Genomic DNA, 24,178 nt, shown 5'->3' with positions numbered 1-24,178 from the left:
ATTCAGGCTATCAGTCACATACTGATCATAAAATATCTCCATGTGCTCCCACAGTTAGATATGTTTTATTAGTACCACCTTTCAGTAGCAGGTGCTGATATAACTCTGTCATTGCTTCAAATTAAGATATATCTGAGGGCTACATGAGAGTGCCTGGGAATTGGGTAGTTAAATCATCCTTGAGAAGATTTACCACATAGCAACTCATTATTTTCATCCTCTGCAAAGGAATCCTCACAAAGGAAGAGGAAACGACATACTCCCTTCAATTTAAAATAAATCAGCATGGTCTATATTATATTGTATAGACTGGTTATTATTAGAAACAAAACAACATCTATATGTGTATACCTTAAAATACTATAGTAACAAGGATGCATGTGATATTTGGTATAGTCTTTCAAATTAGAGCAGGGCAGAGCGGTGTTCAGCAATGTCTTCATCAATACTAAGGACAGTGACTAAACCTTGGTATGGCCTCTTACGCATGAACCAGCATTCTTTGGGTATATTTTTTAAACTTACTTTAAGCCATAGAAAAAAATAAAAGCAAAACAACAACAGCAACAAGAACAACAATGAAAAACAAGAAAAACACACACCTTATATACACGCAAAATTCCCAAAGTAAAATGGGAGAAATTTTTCCAAAGTAGCACTGAATTTATATTATGTTGACATAGGTCCTGCCCTGAGTGTGGTTAGTATATCAGTGGGACACTACTGGAAAAAACTAATTTGCTTTTGCCAGCAGGTAGCAGTTGCAGATAGCTTCTTGGTAGGGTGTGGGAGCCCGTGTTCACTTCCAACTCCCAGTGCTGGGATCCTATTTACCTTGACCCTGGGCAGATTGGTTCTTGCTGCCAGAGTCTGTGAGTTCAATGTACAATAGTCCTGTTGCTTGTGAAAGATGCTGTTTCCTTGGAGACGCCACACTACTGACCTCTGCAGTTTTTTCAGTTCCTCTTCCAAATAGATCCTGAGCCTTACGAGGAGGATATTGATGAGGTCATTCCACTGAGGATCGAGTGCTCCAAAGACTGTCACTCTGGGTGCCTTACTGGGACAGAACTTTCCAACCTCTGATTAGAACTTAAAAAACAAATACCGAAAGGATTGAGGCATAGTGCCAGTTGTTTCCCTACCAGACTCTAGTGTAACTCCAAGGCAATGATCACTTAGAAAGCCTAGTTTCAATTCAATGGGACATAAAACAGAACAGAACAAAACAAAACAGAAAAGAAAGTTATTAATATATGGAAGAGCACTGTAGGAAGGAAGAGGTCTGGTAGGAGTGGGAAACGCGGTAAAGGGTAGTGCAGAAAAGTAATCGGGATACATTACATACATGTATACTGTCACAAGATGAAATTTATTATTAAAAAGGGAAAAAGTCACAATGTTTAGAACAAGTTTTGATAATTACAAATACAGTAAAGAAACAAGTTTCAAATAGGAAAATAGCTATCTAGATTCTGAAAATTTCAAAGAGCTCCAAAAAATCCACCATTGCCATCTTCATCAGTGAACTGAAGCATGACTTCAAGTTGCCATTCCTGGACAAGACAACATGGATGATACAAACTTGGAATCCCATAAATGTATCAGAATAAGAAGAAATACACTGAGAGGTACCTGAATAAAACTTACTGAGGCAGGCTAAGGGATGGCACCAAAAGATGCCTACATTCTGACTTGCCCAACTTTTTACTCTGTTATATCACATGGCATAGGGAGAGATTCACTTAAGGATCTTGAGTTTGGGAAGAGTATCTTGAACTATTTTGTCATCCAGTAAAATCACACATATTAATAGAAAAACATGAGTCAGGACAGGAAATAAAATAAAATGATACAATAAAAAAAACTGAAGAGATGAACAAGAAACAGCCAACTCCTGGAGCTTTGAAAGAGAAGAAACGAATTCTCCAGGTAGATCTCTAGAAACTGTGCTCCTACATAGTTTTTGGTTTTACACCTGTGCCCCGATAAACAACCTGCAAGATCATAAGTCTTTTTTAGTTTTATTTATTTATTTTTCTTATTTATTCACTTTATGTCCCAATTGCTGTCCCCTCTTCCAGCTCCCCCCATCCATTGCCCTCCCCTTCACCTCTGAGACAATGGAGGTCCCACTTGTGTGCCTCCCGACTCTGGCACATCAAGTCTCTGTAGGGATGAGAGTTTATAAATCTTCGTTTAAGCCAGTTCGTTTATTACTTTACTTATTGCTATGATTAAGGAACTGCCAAGAAGCAGCTTTAAGAAGGAATATGACTCTTGGGGGAAGAAGGCATAATGATAGGAACAAGAAATGGCTGGTGAGACTGTATCCACAGTTGAGAAGCAGACAGCAGAAAGGGTGTAAGGCTAACTATGAAAACATAAGGCCTCAGTGTGACCTACATCCTACACTGAGGACCCAGCTCCAAGAGGTGTCACAGCCTTTCACCGTAGTGCTACCACCTGAACACTGGTGTTCAAACACCGGAGCCTCTGGGGGATGTTTCAAATTCAAGCCATAGCAGCTGCTTTCTTTGTCTCAATTTTTTAAGGCAGGTAAAGGAAATCACGTACAAAAGAAAAGGACTTGAAGAAAGTCAATCAACTGTACTAAATGAGCTGCAAAGGATAAAATAATCAGTGTGCCCACAGGTCCCAGAAGAGTTCTGCAGCGATGAGCAAACTAGAGTGAGAAAAAGAAAAGAAGCTCCAAAGACACTCCTGGTCCTCAGGGACGCACATGCATTTTTCACAAAACATTCAATGTAGAGTAAATGTCACACACATGCACACACACATGCGCGATATAGAAGAATCTTCTCAAAGCAATTGAAAAGATTAGCCATGTGTGGAAAGGACCACTTATAATATAAGTCCATCACTGGCAGGTATTATTGTTGGCATATTTCCCTTGAGAGAAAGGTTCAGGATACTGAGTTACTCATGATGGACAGTAACTTTGATAACTTATGGGGAAAGAAGAAAGATTAGTAGAATAGTTTTTGAGCTTGAATTTAGTGTGAGCATTTTGAAAAGTATACTAACCCATCTGTCTTAAACTGGAAACTTGGAAAACATCTGCTTTCAGGCAGTACTCCCAGTTACAGTATTTGTACATCCCAATAAAAATGATATACTAAAAGGCTGTGATGCAAATATTGATGCACTAGAAAAAAACTAGAAGATAGCCCTATGGACTCAGGAGGCCAAGAGAATGACAGTGCTGCATAAAAGAGTCGATGTTCCTTGATGCTGCTGGGTGCAAAGGACTTGTTTCTTACTCAAAAGTGAACTAGCAAGTTGATTATGAACACATCTGCTAAAATAAGACAAGGTTTTTGCTTTGCCATTTAGAGAAATTTCAACTGTTTCTATTTTGACATTATTAATACTACTCAGTAATGTAAAAGCTCAAAAGAACTTGCATAGATTTTAGTACTCAGATTACTATTCCTAATGAGTTAAGTATATCTTATGTTTTCATTTATGAATACTGGTTTTCTTGGTGAATTAAGTATATCTGATGTTTATTTTTATGAATACTAATATATAAATGCATGATTGTTACAGATATATACTTGAAGGTTAATTCTTTCCATTTTGTTTTGGTTTTAGATAGTACAAAAATATTTTCACTTGGTTTGATCTAACCAGATCCTTTTATGGCCAGACAAACCGAATTTTGTTGCACTTCTTAAAGAAGAAATTTTCCTTTTTTAGTGTCTTAGTAAGTGACTGCTAGGCCAAATAGAGCATGACAAGAGTTTGAATGATCTAAAATGTCTCATAGACATTACCTATTTTAAAGTAAATTTCGTTAAGTAAATTGTTTCCTTTTTCACTATTTCTAGACAGTATATGGGTGGCATTTCAAGTGCTGATGTTTAAAAAGAACACTTCAGTATGAAGGGTTTTTATACAAATATCTCACAGTTTTAGACATTCAAAATCCAAGGTCCATTCACGTATACCAAGGAAGAATTTACACTAGTTATGACACTGATGCATTCGCTTAAATAAATTTTAGTGCAGGTACTCAATCATGGCCTGTGTTTCTCAAAACCAGAATTCTCAATGTAGACTACAGGCTCTGCGTGAGCTGGTCACTGCTGAGATGTCAGCCCTATGTCCTGCACAGTGTGCCCTGTGCCTGATGGCTTCCTATCAGTACCCCAAGAACCCTAGGTTCCATTTTATCCTCACTCCCTTTCTTCATCTTGGACTTCTCAGGTTTTGCCTGTGTTATGGTTAAAATTAACTTCAATTAAATCATTTTTCCAATTTCTTTTTCTTCATATCCATCTTTTCCAAAATTTGCTGGGTAAAGTTTTTGAGAACATTCCTGCCATGCTGTTGCAAATGTTGATTATGTGTTCATATCTACTGTATATTTCCATAGTGCCTTGGATTTCATCTACACTTCTTCATTTCCTATATCCAATGGAAAGGGTTTTGTGAATCTAGAAGGGTTCTTTTCTGTGAATTAGGCTAGCTGTCTTGCAGCAACAATTAATGAGTAACAGTCTCCAAATCTAGGGACTTAGGACAACAAAGAATTATCACTGCTTTTAGTTTTATTGTACAGCGTGCTTTCTCCTACACTCTGCTGGGCCAGCTCTCTTCAGCCCTTCATTCAGTGCTCCGTGACAAATTTGAACAATAGTTAGACGTGTATTTTCTCTTCCTGGGGAGTGAGTCAGCATAGCACGCCTCTGTTGTGTGAGGTCTGGTTACTAATGCTTCCTGTGTGCTAGACAAGCAGCCAAGAACTCATCTACACCCCACATTCTCTCAGCATGTCTTTTCCATGTACATGTCGATGCCTGAGTGTAGCCATGTGAACACACATGTAGGTGGAGGTCATAGGTCAATGTCAGGATTTTTGAGACGATGTCTCTCCCTAAATCTGGAGCTCATTGACTTGACTGGACTGACGGCCAGCAATCCAGAATTCAGCAGCACCATTCTTTATGTACCTCCTCCTTCCTTCCAGCTCCACTGGGTTGTTGGACGCCTGTGTCACTGTGCAGCTCTTCCCAAGGACACTAGGTCAGCAAGCACTTTACAAACTGGGAAACTGCATTAGGACACTTCTTCAAGCTTCAGATTGAATTGTCTGACCCTTATGGGTAACTGCACATCACAAGTCATGGGGTCCATACTAATGGCAGGGGACAGGGAACTATGTCTCCTGGGAGAAATTTAAACGTCCTTAGAAGGCAAACAGCAAAATCCCTTTCTCCTCGCCCTAGGCAATTTAAAGCATCATTTCCAGTATTTGGCTTACAGTAAACACTAGCTAGACATTTTGTGAATAAACGTGTTCACAGACTGTCTCCCAGAATCCCTTTAATAATATATACATTGATTAGGAATGTTAATGGGCCTAGCATGCTGACTTTTCAATATCAACAACACGATCTACACAAACTACCACTTCAATTAATTTTGATGATGTGCAGGTGGGAGGAGTTCCTTATGTAATAAAATTTCTTTTACCAATAATAGTATAATGAAGATCATCATGGGTCATTTTGCATATACTTTGAAGTTTTATAGATACTTTGTTTACAAATACTTTGAAGGATTTTGGATATGGATGGATGCTTGAGAGTATTTTACATTTTTCAAAATTATATTTGTCCAAATTATTATCCAGGAGCTTTAAACCTCTTTCACTTATCCAAAAGAATTTGCAAGAGCCACAAACAATCTCAGGCCTAAATATTAACGTTAAAAAATGCTTAGGACTAATATAAAGATGCATGTGTCACTCATCTGAATGACGGAAAGGATGAGTAATGGACAGTACAGGGCAGAGTCCTTTCAATGAGTGTTATTTAAGAGATATTTGAAAAGGAGACAGATGCTCTCTGCTAAGAACCTGGAGGGTTTGCTTCTGTAGTCAGTGTGAAGAGTTCCGCCCAGGTGGAGAGCCACAGTGAAGATTATGGTGAGTCCTAAATTAAACTCTGCCTCTTTCAGTACCTGGTCTCCAGGTCTCAAGCCAGGCTACATTACAGTCTGTAACCTTAGTGTTTGATGCTCCTCAAAACGGAGGAGACAAGAAAAGTCTGTGGCAGCTTCAGTGAGATGACAACCAAGAACTGTCCCATAGAATCTTGGGGACTAAGATCCCCATGTAGGTTTTCAGTGCCCTTCATCTAATTGTAAGAACAAAAGATAGAAACTGATTAATTCACCTTCCCAGAGAAAGATGGCTTTAAAGGGAGTCCAAGTGATATTAAGTCCACTCAGTTTGGGAATGCCTATGTAAGCAGCACCCAACTGAAAGATGTCAGCTTTTTCCTAGGTACTAACAATCCTTATGTAGAAGGCTGTGAACATGTTACTACCTGGGTACAGTTCTAGATCTGGGTGCACAGTCATACGCGCATGCACGTACACACGCACGCACACAGAAGACATGGTTCAGAAGGGGAGAAATACTAGGAGAGCACTTGGTCTAAGGGTCTATTGTTTATGCCCTAGGGAGAAGGTGGGACTGTACCCAACTAGGGTGAGAATGCAGCACAAGCCAACAGAGGCCTGGAAAGAAAAAGACGAAAGTTCTGCCCCTCGGCTCCGATCCTTGCTTCACCTGGACCTTTGACCTTCCAGGAGCCATCGTGAACTGACAAACGCCAACAGCCAGGTTACTTTCTTCCAAAGAGACTCTTCACTAGTGTAAAATTAGCAATGGAAAGCAATCATTATTTTGCCTTTAGATTCTATTCCTAAAGACTCAATAAGATTAAGTATAGAATTGCTCATTTTACCGCATAGGAGTAAATACCACTACAAACACATTCTTTTGTTTTTTTCTAGGTATAGTCATGGTTAGAAGGCCTGGTTTTCTAAAATCTAGTCTGAAGTTTCAATTATATAACACATTGCATATATACATATGTATGTACATATGCATATGTACAATATGCAAAAATGAAACTATATTTACACATGTATATACGGTTATATATAAATATACATATATAGTTCGTTTTGTTTTGAGACAGAGTGTTGGTACGTAGTTGAGACTAGCCTCGAGTTGACTACTTCAAACTAAACTTGAACTCTAATAATTCTGTTGTTGCTATTTGTGTAGGTCAGGGGTTATAAACATGTACCGTCATAGATGACTCATTCTCTTGTGGACTTGTCAGAGCATAAATATAAAATCTCACGTAAGAAATACTGTGAAATCCCCCAAGTACTGATTTCTAAAACTTAACTCTCTAATTAGGATCAGCCCTTAGAAGTGCAGTTCTGTTCTCTTATAAATTGCTGCACCGCTATGTTCACCTGAAATCTCTCTTTTTATTTCATCTTTTATCTTTTTTTAATAGTCTAATCATTATCTCCCTCCCAGGACACCCTCCAACAATTTCTGATCCCACTCCTCCTCCATGTGTCCAAGAGAATGTCCCCACCCCACCATCCCTGCCAGGCTTCCCCACTCCCTGGGGCCACAAGTCTCTAGAGTTAGGTGCGTCTTCTCCCACTGAGGCCAGACCAGGCAGTCTGCTGCTGTATGTGTCTCAGGGGTCTTGGACCGGCTCATATATGCTGATTGGTTGGTGGCTCGGTGTCTTTTTTTAAATCTTAAAAATTAATTCTAAATCCCAGATACACAGAAAATGCCTGCTGATAGTTGAGAACACTTTCATGAAATAAACCCAAATAGTTGTTATTTTAATGAATGCTTTAAATATCATATGTAAAAAATATTTAAGATTTTAAAAATTTTCCCCTAGGATAGAATAATTACTTGACAAGAAAATGTTCATGTTTCTCTTCCATTTTCAAGTTTTTTTTTCTTGACATCTTTAAAACTGAGAATGAAAGGCTAAATTGTGTTCCAAAGGGTAATTTCTTGAGTGACCTTTGCTTTAAACTGAGTTTTAAACTGTATATTTTTTACTACAGAAAGATGAATATATTTAATATACTTTCAATTGCATCATATTTTATAAGATCTCAAGGGATCCATTCTTACATGAACTAAGCATTATTGCATAATTATTGCTCCAGATACCTCAAATGATAACTAATTAAATATACATGATATATATTTATCAGTGAAAAAATTGCACTATTTCCATTCTTCTCCCTGCCCCGAAAGTGCTAATATACCTGCAGAAGTTGTAAGGAGCAAAACCAACATAACACCTGAGAATATGAATTAACATTAATAATCATGCAAAAGAAATACACGTTTAATTAGGGAAGTGCTACGCTCTTCCAACTCTGACCCCTGGAACATCGCTACCTTCCTTTAGTATGCATCTTTGATTTGTGGTAAAATTTTATTTCATTATTAACTTGGACTACTGTTATAAAGAGATATGTTTTAAAAGAAAACAAAAGGATGGAAAAAATTATTACTCATTTTCTCCCTAACTCTGCAGTTGACAACAGAGTATGTTAAATTCTAGTTCTCCTAATATCTACAGCCTTAATTCTAAGGTGAATTATAAACATTAGCTGAATGGACTCTTTTATAAGTCAGTAATTCTGATGTGCTTCTCCTACTTTATTATATAATAAAAATGTCAACGACTTGTAGTTGGGTCTTTTCTGCTTAGAAATTGCAAACAGAAAAACCACCAATAGATAGAAAGAACGGGTTTTTACTCCTTGTAAGGATGGGAGGACTTTACAGAGAGATGATAGATACTAGTTTGGTTGATCTTTAATGCTATGCACTCTCAGGGATTGCCTTTCCCTTGCATCGTTTTTATGTTAACACTTCATTTCTTTTTACAGATTCATTTCATTAATGACATGGATAGCAATTAAGTGAATGAACTTCTTGTGATTAAATCAATTATTAACATGGCCCCATCCCCCTCCCTTTTCCTCTTGTGTTCTTTTCTCCTGCTTGGCTGCTCATTTGTTTTGAAATACAAAGCCCATACAATTGCAGCTGGGTGGGAGGCAGATACACGAAAAATGTCCCAAGCCAGATGCACCTTGTGTTCTTTGCTAACCAAAGTTGAATTTGTTATCGAAAGAGCATTAGGGATGTGGTTACTTGCCATGCATGAAGACATTGTGATATTTCTGTTGGTTTTTGAAAGGCATTGGTAATTTTTTTCCTTTCAAGATATTCTTATAAAGAAGCATAAAGCAATGAGTTTCTCTAAAAATTTACTAGAGATTATTTTACACAATTGCTTCATGGAAATAAGGCTTGTTGTTAGCAATTCTTCAAGTTCATAATACAGGGACCTCTGGGTACCTGTTTGTCTAAAACACTAAGACAATTCACGTTGATCTATTTCTTTTTTTAACAACACATATAAGTCATTGTCTAATGCCGAAGCTTTGTAGCACAGTTTACAAATAATTTCCTATTGTTTCTAGACAATTGCGTGCCAACACCAGCCATTCTAGGAAAACACTGCAAAGGGTATTTCAGTGGGAACACAGGAACCACTTCCACTAACAGAGGCATTAAGAGTTTTCACGGGTTTTTTTACACTTTTATTTTTCACTATAGGTTAAGGAAATGCCTCTGCTCATCCTTTTAAAGCCATAAGTCGACTTTTCCACTTGTCACAACTCTTTCTCCCAGTTAATAGAAATGTTAAGGAATCCCATGTCCCTTACCAAAAGAATTAACTGCACCCACTTCAGTTAGGCACACACAACACCTGAGAAAATATGCAAGGCCAAACAGAGTTAAAATATCATTTGAATCAATAAACTGTTAAACCTGAAAAATATTTTGTTGTAGAAAAAATAAAAGAATAGGCATCCTTAAGAAATAAAAAAGCTCATAATAAGATACTGTTTGTGCTTTTTAGCAGTGCTGTGTCATCTTGCTCCTTTGGTAATCATGACTCCCGGAGTTTCAGTGGCAACAGAATCTGTCCAATAGCTATAATGAATGGACATGTGACATCTTGTGACGTGTAGCACTATTCATAACTGAATAGGACTGGTTTTTCTTAATACAACATGGTTGACTTCATATTCAAAAGGCAGTCTCAGATTGCTATACCCCTTTCTTTACTGATATTTACCATGAAGTGACAAATCAAAATGAAGATTTTTTTAAATTGAAATATAAGTTGATAGTGTTCCATTTCTTTTTCCTCCCTGTAACCCTTCCCATTGCCCCCACTTTTTCTAACATCGATGCTCTTTTTTTTAGTTGATCACCGTTATATGTATACATCTATAAACTGATAAATATGTAAATCCAACATTCTGGGTCTATTTAGTATTGTTTCCGTATATAAGATTTCAGGGCTGACCACTTGGTATCGAATAATTAATGAGAGACTTTTCCCTGGAAGAAGTTAATTCTTTCCCTCTCTCCTCAGCCTTTAAAACCTACAAAAATAAGAATTTTAAAAATTGTACATAAGAGACCAAGAAAGGATATATACTGTTAAATGAGGAACTTGATTACGACCAAACACTCATGACATCCCATTAGGAAGCACAGACTATAATAATCAATATTAGCCAACCAAGAGAGAAGAAGCATCATAGGGAGTATATGTTGTTTTGTTATGAAAAAAATACATTTCTTCAGCCATCAGGATTCCTAGGACAGGCTAGTCTTATAGAAATGTAGGATTACAGTTCCCATCCAACTACACTGAGACACAAAATGCCTTTGAACAAGATCCCTGGGTGCTTAGCACAAGGTAATTTCAAATGAATGTCATCCCCTTGAGGTTCCTGTATCTCACAAAGTTGACAATTCATGAGGAAAAAGTCACACTTTACCAGCTTTCATATCTGGACATAGGTACCACCATGTTCTATTACAAGGAATGGATGTGATAAAGAATCTTTGGCTTTGGCTATTCTGTACTGTTGGGATATTTTAACAAGACACACACAAAATCAAAATCTGACAGGTTGATTGAAACCTGAAATCATCCCATTTTAAAAACTCTGAACTAATATTAATAATAAATAAATAAAAATTGAACATCACTGAAAACTGAGACCATATACCACGAGTATTCTAATGTGACTTTTTTAAAAAAAAGTAAATGAAAACAATTTTAAAAATCTATATAAGCAGGAGATTGCAACCTTCCCCCATCACCCACATATGCACATATTTCATCCACACAAAAATCAGTACAAAATAACTGTTCAATCCTTAGTGGATAAAGAGAGGTAGGAACATTGAGCAATTTTCTACTGTGTATTCAAGTATAAAAATCAAGATATTACTAAGAGGCATTATTATAATTAGCCATATACATGTTATTTTCTCAGTATGATGATTCTAATGGATTCCTTGTCCACGGTTTACTTCTTTGCTATTGGCAAAAATGATGGCCCAAAGAAGAGCCATTTTAGGTAAATTTGATTAATAGCCCCTACTTCTTTGCAAGCTGAAAGTGTAAGAGCTTAGATGGAGATTCAACAAAGAAAGTAAACAAAGCCTGGATATGGTTTATGCAAGAGGCTCTCAACTGAACTATGTGGACAAGAGAGTCTGTGGAAGAAAACAGGGTAAAATGGAAGTCTTTCAGTGCATAATATCATATGAATCAATGTCTCCTAAGATGCTAATGCAGAAGCTAGGCAAAAGGACCATGGGGAATCTTGGGAAACAAACTGTATGTACCAACTTCTGTGTAATAATTTGTTACAAGTAACTGATTTTTAATAAAGAAAAGACAATTAAATAGAGGCATTTTCTTCTTGCTGTTAATTAGCACACCAATTCATGGTTGAACTCCTTCATGACTCTCCTTTCTTTCAGTAAAATTGCATTCAGAGGGTGAAATCTCATTGATTGGTTAAATGCCACATGTGTTGAAGTTCTCTACAGAAAGAGATACATGCAGGTTTTCTCTTCTGTCTATAGACAAGAATAATCAAAAGAAAAAGACTTGCAAGACCTTTATATGTTTGGTGTAAATTTTCAGGGTAGGTAAAAAATTGTATTTCAAGCAGAATTAATTGTCCTACCCTCAAAATTCATTTTTAAATGATTTAGAGAGGTTTGAGAGAAAACTTAATATTTAAACCAGTTTTCTTAACAATTCATTTATTTTGTGTACTCTAGGAGATACTTTGCATCTATCACTGTTATAAAAGCACCAAATATTCTTCAGGTTAACAATTTTTATCTTTGTTTTTAAAATTATGAACTAGAGCATGAAGGACTGATAAGTCAAATTCACATATTCTCAACACAGTAGATTGCTTTCACATATAAATACACCCTCTTAAGCTATATGAGGATGGTATATCTGAGAATTTCTCTGTCCCTTCTCATAAAATACTGTACATGCAGAAACTCACAGCCAACCACTGGACTGAGCATGGGGACTCCAATGGAAGACCTAGGGGAAGGACTGAAGTTCCAGAAGTTCCTAGGACTCAATGAGAATAACATTAGCTGAAATACCCAACAAGTGGGGAGGGGGATAGAACCTGTAGAGACCATATCCAGGGCTAGGCCTGATCCCTGGTTTGGCGATGGGGACAACTACCCATCTCAAAAATTTTAACCAATAATTGTTCCTGTCTAAAGGAAATGCAGGGATAAAGAGTAGAGCAGAGACTGAAGGAAAGGCCATTCAGAGACTGCCCCACCTGGGGATCCATCCTATCTACAGACACACTGTTGATGCCAAGAAGCACTTGTTGACAGGAGCCTGGTATAGCTGTCTCCTGAAAGGCTCTAGCAGAGCAACCAATGCAAATGCATATGCACACAGCCAAACATCAGACTGAGAACAGGGACTCCAATGGAAGGAAGGACTAAAGGAGCTGAATGGAATCACAACCCCATAAAAAGAACAACAATGTTAACTAACTGTAACCCCCAGAGCTCCCAGGGACTAAACCACCAACCAAAGAGTACACAGGGAAGGACCCATGGTTCCAGCTGCATATCTAGCATTGGATGGACTTATCTGGCATCAATGGGAGGGAAGGCCCTTGGTACCCCATAAACTTCTCTAAGTTGTAGTTACTATTTATTCTGTTCTTCATTACTAGAGATTTTCGGGAGAAAATAAACCTGAATTATATTATCTTTGAAACTGTCATTTTACTCAGTACAAGACCACAAATGTCATCTGAGTAAGAAGGTAAGGCAGGACTGTGTAGGCAGGTGGGGAAGCAGCCTCCTAGAGGCAGGTGGAGGGGGATGGGATAGGGTGTTTGTGGAGGGGAAACAGGGAAGGGGGACAATGTAAACAAATAAAATAACAAAGAAAAAAAGAATGTGAGGCAAGGATGAAAATCATATGCATATACTTACCCCTTTTCTGTGCTAAAGTTAGTAAGAGGTTTTGTGATGTTATTAACTAAAGAGAATGGTTGAGGAAAACTGTCACGTATTTCAGAAAAGTAAATACAGTAGACACAGAGAAGCCACAGTAGAAGTAAACAGCAGTTGCTTGTGGCAATGTGCGAGCATGTTTTCAGAATAATGAATGTTTGGCAAGAGAAGGGAGCAAATACAAAAGGGTTTTCAGGTAGAATAGTGGTGATAGGGAACAGGAAGGCAGTTTTACAGGCAGGAATTAGAAATTAGTTATTAAAAAAGATTTGGATGCTTTAACGTGTGAATTAAAGAGTGAATTATGAAATAAAAGATCTGCGATACTAAACAGGCATGAACATGAGAAAGTAAAGGTAAGAACAATCAGCTGCATACCAGTGTGTACATCTTTATTTTATTTATGTATATGTGAGAGTATGTGCTTGTGTGCATGTGCACATGCATGAAGGTGGCTTAAGAGTTCAGAGGAGGGTGCCATATCATCGGAAACTGGAATTCCATGTTTTTGTGAGCTTTGCTGGATATGGCTGCTGGGAACTAAATTCCAGTCTTCTAGAAGAGCAGCAAACACTCTTTAGTGATGAATGGTACCTCTGGCCCATGAACTGGAATTTTAAAAGCAAATGGAGAAGAAAAACATTGCTATCACTCTGTTTAAGAAGTTAATCTTCAGAAAATATTGCAGAAAGGACAAACCTGACTATATAAAGAACTCTCATAAGTTATTACAAAAGCTAGGCAATTTAAAACCGAAGTGAAGATTTGAATGCTTACATTACCAAAGAGACATAATGATTGCTAATGGTTTACAAGCACCTACTTAAGACATAAAATGTTTGGTGTCATTAGCTTTCAGAGCAATACAAATTAAAACCGCGATGCGATACTGCTGCATTCACATGAGGAGGGCTAAGAACAGAAAAAGATCCAGAGGAGACCATGCTACACGAAGCTGGAGGTGCAGTGAGCTGGAACCTTATGCTGCTGCTGCTGAGAATGGGAAACTCACGAAGGCAGTTTGGAAAGCACTTCTCTTTTTATCACTTCAGGGTCCTGGGACATTAAGGAGAAACTATTTTACATGTTTGCATACTCAAAAAAATTAGTAACGCATTAACACATTTTGAAAAGGTGATCCTGTATTCTTCTAATGTTAACACACCACATGTCAGGAATATGCAAATACGAAATCAGATGTGAAATTTTTTTTTATTTTTTTACACAACAATAAAACTAATAGATACAAAAATGTAAAAAGTCAGTAAAATGAAAGTAATAACATTAAAATAATTAATGTGTATTACTAAAAAACCCAGTGGTCTCATTTTGAGTACTTATATTAGTGAATAAAGGTGAATTATTGGGGTAGCAAGAGATCATGGAGAATACAGGCACTTGCTGCCAAGCCTAAAGAATGAGCTTGGTCCCCAGACCCAAGTGGCAAAAGAAGAAAACTAACTTCCACAAGTGACTACTGACTTCCACAGTGTGAAACATGCTACAACAGCGAGAGCGAGAGCGAGAGCGAGCGAGCGAGAGAGAGAGAGAGAGAGTAAATACAAATAAATATCTAAATAAAATGATATATTTTTAAAATACATATTTATATAAGAATACCTTTTCATAGGAACTCCAAACTAGAACTCTAAACTAGAAATGGTTCAAATGTCCCTCATCATATCAATTGAAAAGCTAGACTATTTCTTTCTATACACCGTTCAACAATGAAAGGGTCAAATTATTGACTTATGTGCCAACTCAGATGACATTTATGGTGTTGTGTTGAGTAATGATGACAGTCTCAAAGGTTATAAAATTCAGGTTTATTATCCCCCCAAAATCTCTAGTAATGGAGAACAGAATAGTAACAATATCTTAGACTGAAGAGGTGTATGGATAGAGAAATGGTCCTGCAGGAATATCCCTCTATGGATAGAGGAATGCACACATGTACACACACACACACACACACACACACACACACACACACACAAATGCATGTCCAAATATTGTAATTTTACAAAACTTTTTTGAGTGGCAAAGAATAAAGTCAGAGCTAAATTATTGTGTGGTTAATGAATTAATATCTGGTTGCTATCTGTTATATTTGGAAAATATGGGAAGTCTTATGAAGGAGATTGGAGACAGAAGATAGTGGTGGGGAAAGCCAAGAATATTGGACATACCATTGCCAAGGACAAAATGTGCTTATTGAAAATCCCCTGTGCAAAGAAGGGAATCACACTTTAAGGTTTTATTTTTGATGTTGTTGATAATAAGATCTTTCACAATTTCCTTCCAAATATCCAAAGAAAATTATTTTGAAAAGAAGTTTCACATTTATCACTTTGGTGAATATGAAAGATATAGCTTCTACCCATGCATAGAAAGTTCAGGAAGTACACGCAGAGATAACAGTCATCTCAGGAAGTGTAATATATAATACAGTGAGACTCTACTCACAGTAAGAAGTCTTAGTGGCATGGTATCTGGTGGGCATTGCATCGCTCATAAACTAAGGTTTATGTCTAGATAAAGATGAACCAAGAAGCTAGGGATATAGCTCAGTGAGTAGAGTACGTGCTATGCAAGCACACCTACATGTGCTCAGATGCCAAACGTCTCGGTAAAAAGCCAGACGTGGCAGTTTCAGTCACTAGCTCTAGCATTGCTTAAGAGAGAGGACAGAAACAAGAGGATTCCCTGAAGTCCAGTGGTGGTTGCACTGCTGTCCTGGGTAGCCAAAATGATGAGACACCCTGTCTTGAAAAGTAAGATGGAGTCCAATAGTAGAAGACACTCTGCATTGACCTTTCCCTACATACAGACACACAGACACACACACAAAGACACACACACAGACACACACACACACAGACACACACACATACATACACACACATTTGTATTTGTACTTGTGTGCACATGTGTGCACACAGAAACAGAAAGGGAGGAAGGGAGGGAGGGAAGGAGAGGTGGGGATGGAAGAGACACGGAAGAGAAAAATAAGAGAGAAAGAAAAGGAAGAAAACCCCCTCCAAAAAAACAAAACTAGTAGGCTTGGGACTGTTTGGGCTCCACATATGTAATTAAGAAAACTAAAGTTGAGCTATTCTTCATGAAGCTTGCTGCTGGCAGGCATTGTTTGGAAACTCCATAAGCAATCCCCATGACCTAAAGCATTTGGTGACTACATTCCTTATGTAGATGATTTTTTCCCCATAAAGTCAGATGTATTTTGTCAGGAACTTCATATAATTAGGGCTGATTCCAGAAGTGGTAATAGTTGCTGTCAATCTTTAAAATTCTCATATTTGCATTTTATTAAAATATTTTTAATCTTCAGTCAAAATCTAAAAGAGGATCCAGTAGGAGACTGGAGTCATACCCACTCGGTGCACTCTATGAACTGAATACCTTATCACTCCTGTCTTTGGAATGCTGGTTTACTCTAAGGTACTGGTCTTCCCTAAATCAATAGGAGCCCCTGCGATTCCCCAGTGCTCTATTCCATCCACACACTCAGCATCTCACTCATGGCATGTGTAAGAAGGGGGCAGCATCACGTATAAGCATCTAAAGCCCAGCAGAAGGCCATGCTCATGTCTCGACGGCTCTGTGAGGCGTGACTAGCACCACCTGTCAGTTTCACCAAGAGAAGTCAATTTCAGTACGCACTGCACTCTTCTTACTGTCTTTATCATTATTTTGCCAGTGTTAGTTATTTACGGAGTTGTATCATTGTCAGATAAGTATAATACTTTAAACCCAAGTTGACAGCTTTGTGCACACCAAGGTGAGTCTCCAACAACCCACTCAGGAAAAAATAGCAGGGAAGTGTCTGATTTTATTAGCTTATTTTGAATTTACATGTTTTCTTTTACCTTTGCTCTCTTTCTTTTTTGATAGGAAAAGCAGCGTTAGTCTTCTGAGAGAGAAGCTCGCCTATGATAGCTGCTGCATTAGGCTGCCAGGCCTATCACAATAAAGCATCGCATGATGAGTGCTGTAAAGGCTTATTGTCTTATAATTCTCAAGTCCGGAAGTCCAAGGTCAAGGTGCACTCAGTCGTAGATTCTGATGAACACCTTTAGAACAGCTTGCAGATACTACCTCTCCATGTTGTCTTCTGGCTTCTCACAAGTTCTCTCTTCTCCATGCAAACGACTGAGGAGAGTTCCAAAGTTGCTAAGGGCACCAACTAAAGCCTCATTTTTGTATCTCACAAATCCTAAACTTCCTTGAAGAACTTATACCCTTTTATAGTCATAGTATGAGGTGAGAATAAAATATATTAAATTGCATGAATGGCGACTCATAACCATTAGCTTCTGAGGCATCTTCTCTTAAGATGCTTCACTCTGTTATATTTATGGAGAACACGGTACAGCACGGAAATGTTCTTTTAAATGAATACTTTTTAAGATGTGTCTTACTTATGGAAGGTTGCTCCGGTTCTTTTCTATCTAATTATGAGCAGAAGCATCTTTGAGTCATTACCAAATGATCTGGGAGAGAGACTCTGAAAGATCCTAAATGAATCATGCTATTCTTTGTTATCTGACAAAAAACAGTCATTGCCTTCACATGAGCAGTGATATTACAAAGGAGTATTGTTCAAATTTTTGGATATTTTTTTTTTTTGCTGCAAAACCTAAGGTAATCAAACCATTAGAGAAATGGAAAATATGTCCTTTAAAATCTAGATACAGGAAGTATGTATGTGTGTGAGGGTGGTGGAAAGGTGAAGAGTCAGGGGTCGGGGTGTGAGAAAGAGGGATACTGGGGGAGAGAAAGAAGAACAGGATAGGAAATGAGAAAGACAGAAAGATAGGAAGCAAGGGACGGAACTAACAGAGAAACAGAATAAGGGAGAAAAGAATTCCCAGTGTATGGCTTAACTAATTACTTGGAGACAGTGTAACAGCCCATTGGGCAATCCTGTAATCAGATGAGCCAAGGGACGAATGCGATCAAGTTTATAACAGTTCATTTTCTTTGAATGCAGCTGTATACAATGCCCCAGGAGGTTCTTGAAGCACTGAAGCTAGAGTGACTGTTTTGATTAATAACATATTCATTCAATCCTTAAAATCCACAAACAGAAGAGCATATTGTTGGGTCTTGAAGGCTATCCAGAGGTGTTGTGGAGCCCGTTCTGGAGAGAAAGTGAAGCAGATAAGAACATTTTATGAATGGCCATCTTAAATGTGTTGCCTTGTTAAAAAATGGTCTTTTCAAAGATTCCTCTTGTCGGTATTTTTTTCCTGTGAAGGTTCCTAAGGCTGGACTATGCTGAGAATGCTATAATTGTCATTTCTCCCCCAGTGGTTTTATAGCCAACAAAGGAACATTAGCACCACTGATTCCTTGTAGAACATAATCTATTTAAACATACTTGTTTCCTCTGAATCCTTTTTGTAGGGTTTCACTTTGTTATTTTATTATTGAGAAATCTGCATAAAGGCAGAATTGGAGCTTCCAATGAGTTTATTTGCCTCTCTATTTATTCCCCCACTGGAAGTCCTGAGCCTTGTTGATAGCAGCCCAGATGGGTGGTAGGGAAGCAATTAGGATTAAAACCATGATGGGAATGTGGGAACAGCAGGGTGTCTGTGGGTATCAAGGACACTATATTAGGGAGTCTTGTTAAGAACCTTATTCCTACTAGGTTATGACTTCTGTCTTAGGGTTGCCTAGGTCTCAATAGTAATTGAGATATTGTGAATGTATGTATGTATGTATGTACGTATGTATATGTGTACATATGTATGTATATGTGTATGTATGCCAGCCCTTTGTATCTTGATTCATTGTTTGATTTATTTTACATAGACATTGAATCTAAAATGTTTCCTTTCAAGTAATGACATTTACATTAAGAGAGTAAAATAAATGATGAAGTAAATGTGTAATTTGATTATGTTCAGCAAAATTTGGCAGTAAATATGAGTTTCTTTCTTTTGTATTCTTTCTCTCTAAAGTCAGATGTGGGCCACTTACTGAGGAGAGGAAATCTTGCAGTAATTTAAATGCAGAGCATTTTTTTTATCTTTTTTTTTTATTAACTTGAGTATTTCTTATATACATTTCAAGTGTTATTCCCTTTCCCGGTTTCTGGGCAAACATCCCCCTCCCCCCTCCCCTTCCTTATGGGTGTTCCCCTCCCAACCCTCCCCCCATTGCTGCCCTCCCCCCATAGTCTAGTTCACTGGGGGTTCAGTCTTAGCAGGACCCAGGGCTTCCCCCTCCACTGGTGCTCCCACTAGGATATTCATTGCTACCTATGGGGTCAGAGTCCAGGGTCAGTCCATGTATAGTCTTTAGGTAGTGGCTTAGTCCCTGGAAGCTCTGGTTGCTTGACATTGTTGTACTTTTGGGGTCTCGAGCCCCTTCAAGCTCTTCCAGTTCTTTCTCTGATTCCTTCAACGGGGGACCTATTCTCAGTTCAGTGGTTTGCTGCTGGCATTCGCCTCTATATTTGCTGTATTCTGGCTGTGTCTCTCAGGAGCGATCTACATCCGGCTCCTGTCGGTCTGCACTTCTTTGCTTCATCCATCTTGTCTAATTGGGTGGCTGTATATGAATGGGCCACATGTGGGGCAGGCTCTGAATGGGTGTTCCTTCAGTCTCTGTTTTAATCTTTGCCTCTCCCTTCCCTGCCAAGGGTATTCTTTTTCCTCATTTAAAGAAGGAGTGAAGCATTCACATTTTGATCATCCGTCTTGAGTTTCGTTTGTTCTAGGGATCTAGGGTAATTCAAGCATTTGGGCTAATAGCCACTTATCAATGAGTGTATACCATGTATGTCTTCCTGTGATTGGGTTAGCTCACGCAGGATGATATTTTCCAGTTCCAACTATTTGCCTACGAATTTCATAAACTCGTTGTTTTTGATAGCTGAGTAATATTCCATTGTGTAGATGTACCACATTTTCTGTATCCATTCCTCTGTTGAAGGGCATCTGGGTTCTTTCCAGTTTCTGGCTATTATAAATAAGGCTGCGATGAACATAGTGGAGCACGTGTCTCTTTTATATGTTGAGGCATCTTTTGGGTATATGCCCAAGAGAGGTATAGCTGGATCCTCAGGCAGTTCAATGTCCAATTTTCTGAGGAACCTCCAGACTGATTTCCAGAATGGTTTTACCAGTCTGCAATCCCACCAACAATGGAGGAGTGTTCCTCTTTCTCCACATCCTCGCCAGCATCTGCTGTCACCTGAGTTTTTGATCTTAGCCATTCTCACTGGTGTGAGGTGAAATCTCAGGGTTGTTTTGATTTGCATTTCCCTTATGACTAAAGATGTTGAACATTTCTTTAGGTGTTTCTCAGCCATTCGGCATTCCTCAGCTGTGAATTCTTTGTTTAGCTCTGAACCCCATTTTTTAATAGGGTTATTTGTTTCCCTGTGGTCTAACTTCTTGAGTTCTTTGTATATTTTGGATATAAGGCCTCTATCTGTTGTAGGATTGGTAAAGGTCTTTTCCCAATCTGTTGGTTGCCGTTTTGTCCTAACCACAGTGTCCTTTGCCTTACAGAAGCTTTGCAGTTTTATGAGATCCCATTTGTTGATTCTTGATCTTAGAGCATAAGCCATTGGTGTTTTGTTTAGGAAATTTTTTCCAGTGCCCATGTGTTCCAGATGCTTCCCTAGTTTTTCTTCTATTAGTTTGAGTGTGTCTGGTTTGATGTGGAGGTCCTTGATCCACTTGGACTTAAGCTTTGTACAGGGTGATAAGGATGGATCGATCTGCATTCTTCTACATGTTGACCTCCAGTTGAACCAGCACCATTTGCTGAAAATGCTATCTTTTTTCCATTGGATGGTTTTGGCTCCTTTGTCAAAAATCAAGTGACCATAGGTATGTGGGTTCATTTCTGGGTCTTCAATTCTATTCCATTGGTCTATCTGTCTGTCTCTGTACCAATACCATGCAGTTTTTATCACTATTGCTCTGTAATACTGCTTGAGTTCAGGGATAGTGATTCCCCCTGAAGTCCTTTTATTGTTGAGGATAGCTTTAGCTATCCTGGGTTTTTTGTTATTCCAGATGAATTTGCAAATTGTTCTGTCTAACTCTTTGAGGAATTGGATTGGTATTTTGATGGGGATTGCATTGAATCTGTAGATTGCTTTTGGTAAAATGGCCATTTTTACTATATTAATCCTGCCAATCCATGAGCATGGGAGATCTTTCCATCTTCTGAGGTCTTCTTCAATTTCTTTCCTCAGTGTCTTGAAGTTCTTATTGTACAGATCTTTTACTTGCTTGGTTAAAGTCACACCGAGGTACTTTATATTATTTGGGTCTATTATGAAGGGTGTCGTTTCCCTAATTTCTTTCTCGGCTTGTTTCTCTTTTGTATAGAGGAAGGCAACTGATTTATTTGAGTTAATTTTATACCCAGCCACTTTGCTGAAGTTGTTTATCAGCTTTAGTAGTTCTCTGGTGGAACTTTTGGGATCACTTAAATATACTATCATGTCATCTGCAAATAGTGATATTTTGACCTCTTCTTTTCCGATCTGTATCCCCTTGATCTCCTTTTGTTGTCTGATTGCTCTGGCTAGAACTTCAAGAACTATATTGAATAAGTAGGGAGAGAGTGGGCAGCCTTGTCTAGTCCCTGATTTTAGTGGGATTGCTTCAAGTTACTCTCCATTTAGTTTAATGTTAGCAACTGGTTTGCTGTATATGGCTTTTACTATGTTTAGGTATGGGCCTTGAATTCCTATTCTTTCCAGGACTTTTATCAGGAAGGGGTGTTGAATTTTGTCAAATGCTTTCTCAGCATCTAATGAAATGATCATGTGGTTCTGTTCTTTCAGTTTGTTTATATAATGGATCACGTTGATGATTTTCCGTATATTAAACCATCCCTGCATGCCTGGGATGAAGCCTACTTGATCATGGTGGATGATTGTTTTGATGTGCTCTTGAATTCGGTTTGCCAGAATTTTATTGAGTATTTTTGCGTCGATATTCATAAGGGAAATTGGTCTGAAGTTCTCTTTCTTTGTTGTGTCTTTGTGTGGTTTAGGTATAAGAGTAATTGTGGCTTCGTAGAAGGAATTCGGTAGGGCTCCATCTGTTTCAATTTTGTGGAATAATTTGGATAATATTGGTATGAGGTCTTCTATGAAGGTTTGATAGAATTCTGCACTAAACCCGTCTGGACCTGGGCTCTTTTTCGTTGGGAGACCTTTAATGACTGCTTCTATTTCCTTAGGAGTTATGGGGTTGTTTAACTGGTTTATCTGTTCCTGATTTAACTTCGATACCTGGTATCTGTCTAGGAAATTGTCCATTTCCTGAAGATTTTCAAGTTTTGTTGAATATAGGTTTTTATAGTAAGATCTGATGATTTTTTGAACTTCCTCTGAATCTGTAGTTATGTCTCCCTTTTCATTTCTGATTTTGTTAATTTGGACGCACTCTCTGTGTCCTCTCGTTAGTCAATGCAGAGCACTTTAAAACTAGCTGGTAATGTTTAAGTGACATTTCAAGAGAGAAATACTTCAGTGTCAATATTCTAATCGAAAACAATGCTGGATTATTAGCAAAGCTTGGACATCTATGAGAAGCCTGGTATTGTAGGTGACATATAAAATGGCATGTAAATTTTGTCTTAAGAAGGGTTAAATGTGCACATAAACATGAATAAGTGTGACATATTCAGTGTCAGAACAATGCTGGATTATTAGCAGAGCACCGAACATCTATGAAAAGACAGGTATTAGAAATGACATATAAAATACCATGCAAATTTTATCTTAAGGAAGATAAACAAAAATAACTATACTAGTCAGTGAATATTCAAAGTGTCAAAGATTTAAGATTTAAAAACACCACCTCACACACATGGATGTTTTCTCATGTGGACTTGAAGTCTAAATGATAAAGAAGTTTATGAACACAGCATCAATTGGTTCTCAGAAATGGGAAAAGCTAGATGTGGTGGTCCATATCTTTAGTCCCAGCACTTGAGTTCAGAGGCAAGCAGATCACTGTGAGTTTGAGACCAGTGTGAACCTGTGATCTTTAAAGAAATATGTCCTAGGGTTGGGGATTTAGCTCAGTGGTAGAGCGCTTGCCTAGAAAGCTCAAGGCCCTGGGTTCGGTCCCCAGCTCCGAAAAAAAGAAAAAAGAAAAAAAAAGAAATATGTCCTAGAAATATAATTCTGGACTGGCACTAGGATAGATGTATAGTTTTTCCAAAATGAGAGTATTCCATTTATAGCTATTAGACAAAATAAATCAAAAATTTGATTGTGGCTTAAAATAACCATTTATTTATGGATAAGGATTTTGGAGGAGGGAGAGGGAGAGAGAGAGAGAGAGAGAGAGAGAGAGAGAGAGAGAGAGAGAGAAAGAGAGAGAGAGTAGAAGGCTATTCGTTCATAGGTCTAGTGCCTGCACATGGATGATTTGTAAAGAAGGCTGATGTCTTGGGGATTCCATGGAAAACTTCCATGTATCCTACCTAGTGCTCTCCCAGCATAGTGCCTTCTGGGTTGTTGGCCTTATGCTGTACTGAGTCAGCCATCTAGAAGCAACTGTTCCAATATAAAACTGGAAGCTACCTGCCACCTTATGACACAGCCTCACTAATCACATGATGCTATTCCCACTCTGTTAGTTGAAACAACTCCATACTTGCTTTCACTCAAAGGGAGATGCTGCCTCATTTTTGGTACCAACAGTATCATGAAATTTGGACACAATATTCTTAATTTTAGTTTTGTTTTGGAAGGCAGTGTTTAAACATTTTATGGAAATATTTCATAAGTGCAAAATGAGTAAAGAATTTATGGTTAAAGTACATTTCTCAGAAATACACACTGATGACTGCTGTGAGGATAAAATATTGTAAAACTTAGAGGAGAATTAAAAT

This window comes from Rattus norvegicus, chromosome 11, assembly GCF_036323735.1.
Source record: "Rattus norvegicus strain BN/NHsdMcwi chromosome 11, GRCr8, whole genome shotgun sequence".
Taxonomy (NCBI): Eukaryota; Metazoa; Chordata; class Mammalia; order Rodentia; family Muridae; genus Rattus; species Rattus norvegicus.
Note: the sequence above shows the minus strand (reverse complement) of the source record.